The sequence below is a fragment of the Vulpes lagopus genome, chromosome 10, assembly GCF_018345385.1.
Source record: "Vulpes lagopus strain Blue_001 chromosome 10, ASM1834538v1, whole genome shotgun sequence".
Lineage (NCBI taxonomy): Eukaryota > Metazoa > Chordata > Mammalia > Carnivora > Canidae > Vulpes > Vulpes lagopus.
In genome coordinates this window covers 23,529,594-23,539,116 of record NC_054833.1, presented here as the reverse complement: position 1 = coordinate 23,539,116, position 9,523 = coordinate 23,529,594, and positions in this window count along the sequence as shown.

Below are 9,523 nucleotides of genomic sequence, written 5' to 3'. Positions count from 1 at the left end.
TGTGCTCTGCACAGATTCTCCTTGAGATTTTCTCTCTCTCCCTCTGCCCCTACTCCTCTGCCCTCATGCCTGTTCTCGGAAGGAAGGAAGGAAGGAAGAAAAGAAGAACAGAAGAAATGAGGAAATAAAGAAAGAAAACAAATAGGTGACAGATGCAATACAGCCCTCAAAACCTAAAATATTTACTATCTGGCTCTTTAGAGAAAATGTTTGCTGATCCTTTTTTTTTAGATTTCCTGAAAATCTTATTTACTTTGAATTAAACAGTCACATTTCTTCTGTAAATATGTTTTGACATCCAAAGTCAAGGTAGAATAAACTTGTTAAACAATGCTTTAATTTATAGAGCTGTGTTTTTCTATTAGCGAAATTTAAATTCTGCACTGCTTTTTATAACTACCTATCTTCTGGTTGGAAAGGAACAGGATCCTGTATTTCACTCTCAATTGACAAATATTTATTGAGAGGACATGAAAAATAATAAAGTTAAATTTTCCTTGAGTCCTTAGAATGCATTAGAGTAGTCTGACGTGTGAAAGAATATGAGCTCTGTGATCAAAGCCTGTACAATGAGCTTTGGGAACACAAAAGGACACTTATTTACTATTCTGTTACAGGGTTACATACTCACTAATTTATCCTGTGCCTTGATGATGGACATTTTGTTTGTTTTCAATCTTTTTGTTTTTCTATCAAAACAACGTTACCATGCATAACCTTGTACACAGTTTATTTCATCGATGTAAGACAAATTTTCAGGAGTGAAATTGCTGGGTTGAAGTTTCTGTGCTAAGAGACTAAATACACCAATGGACAATGACCAGACCATTGTCTGTATAATGACAATCCCCTGCTAATATCATAGTCAATGGTGAAAGCATTTCCGCTATCTTGGTGAAAGACAAGGGTGCCCAGTTTCACCACTCATAATGATATAGTGCTAGAAATTCGAACCAAAGCAATCAGGCACGAAAAAGAAATAAGGCATCCAAATTGAAAAAAAAAATTGTTACTATTTGCAGATGGCATGATATTATACATAGAAAATCATCAAGACTCCCCCATAACACTGTTACAGTTAGTAAAGTTGCAGGATACAAAGTCAACATACAAAAGTCTATTGTGTTTCTCTATACTAATAATGAACCATCAGAAAGAGAAATTAAAAAAAATCACATTCATAATTGCATCAAAAGGAATAAAATACCTAGGAATAAATTTCACCAAGAAGGTGAAAAAATCAACATACTCAAAAGTATGACATTGATGAAAGAAATTGAAGAAGCCAGAAATAAATGGAAAGATATACCATGCTCATGGACTGGAAGAATTAATATTGTGAAAATGTCCATAGTATTCAAATCAATATACAGATTCAATGTAATCCCTATCTAAAAAAAAATTCTAATGGCATTTTTTATAGAAATAGAACAAAAAAATTCTAAAATTTGTATGAAACAACAAAGGATCCTGCATGGCCAAAACAATTTTGAGAAAGAACAAAACAGGAGGTATCACACTTTCTGATTTTAAGCTATATTCCAATGCCATAGTAATTAAAACAGTATGGTATTGGCATAAAAACAGACACATAGGGCAGCCCCGGCGACACAGCCTGGGGTGTGATCCTGGAGACCCGGGATCGAGTCCCACGCCGGGCTCCCTGCATGGAGCCTGCTTCTCCCTCTGCCTGTGTCTCTGCCTCTCTCTCTCTCTCTCTCTCTCTGTGTGTGTCTCTATGAATAAAGAAATAAAATCTTAAAAAAAAAAAACAGACACATAAGCCAAGAGAACAATAGAAAGCCCAGAAGTAAACCCATGCAAATGTGATCAATTAATTTATGATGAGGGAGGTAAGAATATACAATGGGGAAAGGACAGTATTCCCCGTAAATGGTATTGGGCAAACTGGACAGCCATTTGTGAAAGAATGTAACTGGACCGCTAACTTACACCAAATACGAAAAATAACTCAAAATATATTGAGTCAGAAAAACTTTAATGTAAGACTTGAAACCATAAAACTCCTAGAAGAAAACAAGTGCAAGTTCTTTGACTTGGTCTTGGTAATGATTTTTAAAAACCTGGCACCAAAAACAAAGGCAATAAGAGCTAAAATGAACATGTGGTATTACATCAAAGAGTTTCTGCACTAGCAAAGGAAACTAACAAGATGAAAAGGGAACTTACTGAATGGGGAAAAGTATTTGTAAATCATATATTTCGTAAGAGGTTAATAACCAAAATACGTAAAGAACTCATATAATTCAATAGAAAAACAAAGCAAAAAACCCACACAGTTAAATGAAAAAATGGGCACAAGATGTAAAGAGACATCTTTCCAAAGAAAACATGCAGATGGCCAACAAGTATCTGAAAACTTACTCATCGTCATTAATCATCAGGAAAATGCAAATCAAATCCATGATGAGATATCACCTACATCTTATCAAAAAAGAAGAAATAGTAAGTATTGGCAAGAAAAAGGGAACTCTTGTGCACAGTTGGTGGAAATGTAAATTGGTGCAACCACTATGGAAAACACTGTGGAGTTTCCTGAAAAAAATGAAAAATAGAACTACCCAATAATTGAGAAATTCTACTTCTGGGTACTTATTTGAAGAAAATAAAAATGCTAACTCAAAAAGATATATGTACTCCTATGTTCATTACAGCATTACTTAAAATAACCAAAACATGGAAACATCTTAAAAGTCCATTGGTGGGTGAATGAATAAGAAGATGTCATACACACACACACACACACACACACACACACACACACACACAGCAGTATTATTCAGCCATAAAAAATAATAGAATCTTGCCATTTGTGATAACATGGATGGACCTTGGAGACATTATGCTAAGTGAAATAAGTCAGGCAGAGAAAGGTAAATACTGTATGATTTCACTTGTAAATTGAATCTAAAAAACAAACAAACACACACCAAGCTCATAGAGGTTGGAACCATAGGTTCCAGGGATGGGGGGTTGAGGGGTGGGCAAAGTGTACAAAGGGGGGTCAAAAGTACAACCTTCTGGTTATAAAAAATTATTAAGTTATGGGGATGTAATGTATAGCATGGTGACTGTAGTTAATAATACTGTATTGCATATTTGAAAATTGCTAAGAGAGTAGATCTTAAAAGTTCTCATCAGAAGGAAAAAAAAATTTGTATCTATGTAGATGGTGACAGATGTTAGCTAGATTTATGTGGTGATCATTTCCCAAGTTATACAAATATTGAATCATTATTTTGTATACCTGAAACTAATATAGAGGTACTTGTCAATTATACCTCAATCTAAAAAAGTCCAAAACCAAAAATATAGAATTATAGGAAATTTTTCAGAATAGATGAGAATATACCTTTGAACAAATTTTGGAGATAAAGAAGATGCTAATGGAACACCATCTCCTTTTGTTTATGAAATTGAGCCTAAAAATGGAGACTTGCTTTGAAAACAGAAATTGAAACAGGAACTAGCCCCCTTTATCTGGACTACATCCTCTGGTAGAACAGTTTGAAAAGGGCTCTAGAACAAAAATGAGACAGGATCGTAGGTCAAGTGTAGCCCAGCAGATCAAACAGCTAGTTGGCCCACTCTCCAACTACCTACTGACAAAGATGCTTTTGATCTCCTAAACTTGAAGAAAAACCATCCTAGCTTACACACACACACACACACACACACACACACACACACATGCACACACACACACACACACATGCGCGCGCGCACACACACACACATATTCACTGAAGGCAAAGAAAAATCCCTCAATTCAGATCAATCATGATGCTCCAAAGAGGGAAAAGGGGGAAAAATATCCTGCCAAACTCTTAAATAGTCAAGGTGAACTATCCATAAATATGGATGGTCGTCCTCATCAACTGTGGATAGGTACTCTTACTACGTTAAATCCGGCCACCCTTGGTTAATGTCTTTCCTGGAGTAAACAGACCACACAGGGGGTAGAATTTCAAATAGCCCAGGATTTTCCCTATCTCTCAGCCCTGAACCAGTCCTTTCTGCCCTATGATACCACCGCTGCAAATTTATTAGAGACTTACTCGCTGATGGCTATTTGATATTAAACGAACACCAGAGGGACTATTTCTTGAGTGCCCAGAGGACTCCTGTGTTACAATCAAGTTGTGTCTGTTCTATCACTTTTCCCCTTCCATTATATTTAATGTGGACTCCAGATCACAAGCAATGTAAGCTTGGGGTAAACTTTGCTTAGGATTTAATAGAACACTTTGAGCTTCCTGGAGAAAAGTTAGTTATAATAGTGATTTAAACAACAGTATAGTATGTATTCCCAGTATAAAGGTTTCTAAATATTTGGTATCATTAGTTTAAAACAAAAACACCTTGGGAAGCCAGTACTCATTTAAGAAAATCTTCTAACCCTGAATTTTGAGAAAGAGATTTATATTTCCATTAAATGATAATTACAGGAACAATCTCAGCAGGGTTGATTATAGCAAGGCTGGTTTTTCTCCTGTCTTTATGATGCTGTGGGGCAAGATGGCTAAACCCAACACATCTAGGAAACCTCAAGTAAGGCCCTGGGCCTACCTGGTCTGATGGGTCCACTGCTGACTGGCCAGCCTAGCTGATCATTGCCCGTGAAGAAGGTAGGTCCAGTTCTGTGCCCTCCACATACTATCACTAAGAGACCAGGATCCAGGTTTTACATATAAAGGGTTGATTTGGAAATGTTGGTAACCAATTCATTGAAACAACCAACCAACCCTGGGCGGGCAATGTAAAATGTGGGCAGGCCACATTTAGGCTGTGGGCTTCCTATTACTCCTTTGTAGAGCGCCATGTACTTCCCGAGGCTTCATTTAAAGCTTTTGGAGCATGAAAATCTTCCCAGGTGCCCTTTCCTTCTTCTTCCCTGTTGGCGTTAGGGCACCTTTTGCTCTTACTGTTCATGTCATATAAGCTAGCATTCTGTTGAAAACCGTGCTTCCTGCGTGTTAGCCTCCTGTCACACACCTGCTCTGTACTGTTTGGATCTCCTCTCTCCTCACACCAGCTCCCAGTTTGCAGTACCACCCTCCACTCAGTCCCTTGGGGGTAGGGAAACTGCAATACTCCTAGTCTCCTCCATCATCTTCCTCATACCATCAGTCACCAAGTCTTACCCATTTTGGATCTTAAATATTTTTTCACAACTGTGCTGCATCCCTAGGACTACTGTTTTAGTTCAAAAGAGGACCTTTAGCATTTGTCGGACCAATTGCAGCTGTCTCCTAAGCTGGTCTTCCCACATCTGCTCTTGCCCTATGCAAGTTTATCCCCCCCAAAGCTCCATAATGGTATAACAGACACATAAACCTGACCAATCTCTTCCCCATGTAAAGCCTCTGGAGTGATAAGAGGGGTAAGTTCATATAGGCTCCATACCTTTCCCACCAAGACTCCCCTCCCGGCCACTTCCTTTTCATAACTCACGTTTTTCTGTGGCAAGCCCATGAATAGCATGTCATTCCTCTAGCTGAAATGCCATTTCCATCTCTTTGCTTGTCTCACCTGTTAGGGTTACTTGTACTTGTGCATCCTGAAGTGTAAAGGGCCCTCCCTTGGGTTCTGTAGCACCCCTGGATTCTGTAGCAGCTCTGAACACTCATAAGTCTGATTATTTGTTGTATCACATCGAATATATCTATTCCCTGACAGATTACTCCTTCATCAGAAATCCCCTTGAGGGCAGGGAATGTCACTTGCCCATTTTTCCCCCATTACTTTTTTTTTTCAACATGTTGGATATCTTGAAATTCACTTTCTAAATTAAGGCACAGCAAACACCTAGGGCAATGTGACAAATACTAAGTCCTATGGTTGGTATTAGACAGACAGGGATCCACATGACAGCTGTGTGACTTCCCAGCTGGTGACCACACAGCCCCCAGTTTCCACCGCTGTGAAGAGGGAGTACTCTGCATGTGCTGGGGCCTCTGTATCTTATTCATTTTTATTTCCCAGTGCTAGCACAGGTCCTGGTACATAGCAATGAACTGATGAATGTTTGTTGGACAAAACTAGTCAAGAATGGTTGATCTGATCTCTGTGGCTCCCTTCCCCAGCAGCTGCTACCATTCTGGACTTTGGGCTTCCGAAGTGTCCTACCCTCAGGTATGGAATGTTGGGGACTGAGTGTTTACGTTACTCTAAAATTCATATGTTGAAGGCTTAACTCCCAATGTCACCGTATTTGGAGAGGAGGCCTTAATGGGGGTAATAAAAGTTAAATAAAGGTCATGAAGGTGGACCCTGATCCAATAGGATTAGTGTAATTCTGAGATACCAGGGAACTTGGAGTTTCTCTTTTTTCCACATGTGAAGCAAGTAGGTGGTCAGCCATCTACTTATAAGCCAAGAAGAGCACTCTCACCTGCCAGAACTTTGATCTGGTACTTTCCAGCCTCCAGATCTATGTGAAATAAATTTCTGTGTTTAAACTACTCAGTCTATGGTTTTTTGTTTTTTTTTGGTTTGTTTGTTTGTTTTAAATAGTGGCCCAAGCGAATCAACATAGGAATCCACAAGGAAAAACCATCAAGTGACAAAACCTGACTCTTCTTCCAAATGCCAGGAGCTGAGATGACTTCTTAAGATAGAGAGTGTAAAGAGATAATGTACATTCTCTCATTTAGTCCAAGAAGAATAGTACCATTTTTCAAACTACATGATAACATGTGACTGTATCCCAGTGATGAGTGGACTGGCCCTTGTAGTGGTTTCTATTTCAGTTAAGATTCTTTGGTTGCAAATGACTGAATTTGAACTTATATTCACTTAAGCAAAATAGGAGATTCATCATTTTACTTAGTTGGGTAGGTTAGGGGCAAAGCCAGAGGTGATCAGAGTCACAGATATGCTCTTAGCTCTGTCTCTTCTCCCCTCCCCCAGCTTCTCTCTGATTCTGCATGTCTCTTCTACTCTAAATAGGCTTTATCACAGAGCCAGGGCCAGGGCCATAGAGGATGCAAACTCTCTTCTTTAAAATCTTGTGATCAGGGATCCCTGGGTGGCGCAACGGTTTAGTGCCTGCCTTTGGCCCAGGGCGCAATCCTGGAGACCCAGGATCGAATCCCACGTCGGGCTCCGGGAGACCCAGGATCGAATCCCACGTCGGGCTCCCGGTGCATGGAGCCTGCTTCTCCCTCTGCCTATGTCTCTGCCTCTCTCTCTCTCTCTGTGACTATCATAAATAAATAAATAAAAATTAAAAAAATAAAATAAAATAAAATCTTGTGATCAAAGAAGAAAAAGCTCTTTCAGGCCAGGTACAGCTAAAAAACATTCTGGGATGGGTGGCAACAGCCAATGTCTAGGGCATATTGCACATTGTGGGTACGTGATGGCACCCCCTCCAGGCCATATGCTTTGAACAGACATTTTATGGGTATACAGGATCATGGAAATTCCCTTTCAGGGGCACTACTGACTGGTCACATATGATGCCTGCAGTAGCTTCTCTTCCCTATAGAAGAGAAGAGGGACACCTGGCCCTAGTCCTGGCCCCAGGGGATGTTTCCATGTTTGCCATGTGCAAGCCAGCATGCACATTGCATTTGGCATTATGTTGGCATTTGTCTGGATTCATATTGGGGAAAAAAATTTTAAAGGTAAAATTTTGAAATATCCTCTTAAGAAGGGAAGACAGTGGCAGAGTAGGAGGACCCTAGGTTTGCCTCATCCCAAAAATATAGCTAGATAACTATCAAATCATCCTAAATACCCCAGAAATCAACTTAAGGCCTGGCAGGACAAAATCCACAACTAATGGCAGAGAAGAGCCACATCAAAGATGGTAGGAAGTATGGAGACTTGGTTTGGGGAAGAAACAGATCGTGGTTGCCACAGTGGGGAGGGATCCATGGTTGAGTAAAAAGGCCAGAGACAGAATAATATACAGGGAAGTATATGGGGAAAATGAATTCTCATAGTAGTTGCCTTGGAAAGCAAGAGAGGCTGAATTTCATGACTCCTGGCAACCAGGGGAGGCTTAAAATCTGGAGTTCTAAAGGTCAGTGGGCTTTGCTCAGGGACACCCCAGAGGCGTTGGGTTACCTTGGGAGAGAAGGCAGGGCAAACAGCCCTTGGTCATACAGCATGGAAACATGGGAACAGTGATCTGAAGAGCACCTGGGGCACACAGTGGGGAGTTAATTGACTCATGTTGGAGTGTGTCACAGAGAGGCAGCACACAGAGAGACCTCACTGGGAACAAAGGAACTGTCAGGGCCATTTTCCTCTCTCTCCCGCTCAGCATAAACACAGAGCCACCTGGGGAAACCAATACAGCATGGGCTCTCCCTACCTAACTTGCTTACAGCAGCCCCCACCCCACCCCCATGCTCCAGTGGAACCGCTCTTCCCAGTCACACCTGCCTCAGTCCCAGCACAGACAGCCCTGTTCCCCAGAAGACCAGCCCAAATCCCTATTCATACTGCGTCTCCTGACTCAGGAGTTTTGCACAATTCTGACAGCAGTAGCAACATATCTCATTTCACAAGCAGAACAGAGCACATTTAGTAAAAAGCCACCACATTCAGGTCAGGGACCAAATACTGACCACAATAGGCAAGGCAAGGAGAATCTCTGCAGATGACTGGCTTGAAAGATAAAGCAGCCAGGATACAATAGCTGAGGGCACACAGCACACCTTGGACACATCCTCTAAAGTACCAGGCCCTGGGAAACAAGGGACACTACAAAGCAGGGCACTATGGGATCTCTTCTTCATAAGCCATTGCCCTCAAGAACAAGAGAAGTAGCTAATTTTCCTAATACATAGAAACAGGCACAGAGACTTAGACAAAGTGAGAAGACAGAGAAATGTATCCTAAGTGAAGGAATAAGATAAAGGCATGGCCAGAGATCTAAGCAAAACAGACATAAATAACATGCTTGAAGAAATATTTAAAGCAATGATTATAAGGATACTCACTGGACTTGGAAAAGAGTAGAAGACATTAGTGAGACCCCTACATAAATTTTAAAAAACCTTGCAGAGGTGAAGGGCTGAATGCATGAAATGAAAAACATGTTTGATGTATTGACAGCAGGCTGGTAGAAGCAGAGGAATGAATTAATGACCTAGAAGACAGAATAATGGAAAGAAATAAAGGAGAATAGAAGAGGGAAAATTACGCAAAATGATTATGCAAAATTATGCAAAAGAAACTCAGTGACTTCATCAACATAATAACACTCATATTATAGGAGTCCCAGAAGAAGAAGAAGAGAGAAAAGGGAACAGAAAGTTTATTTGAAGAAATAATGGCAGAAAACTTCCCTAATCTGGACGAGTAAGCACATATCCAGATCCACGAGGCACAGAGAACTCCCAAGAGATTCAACAAAAACAGATCCACACCAAGACGTCTTATAATTAAAATGGCAAAATATAGTGATAAAGAAAAAAATTAAAAGCAGCAATGCTAAAGAAGACAGTTACATATAAGGGAAATCCCATGAAGCTATCAAGGGATT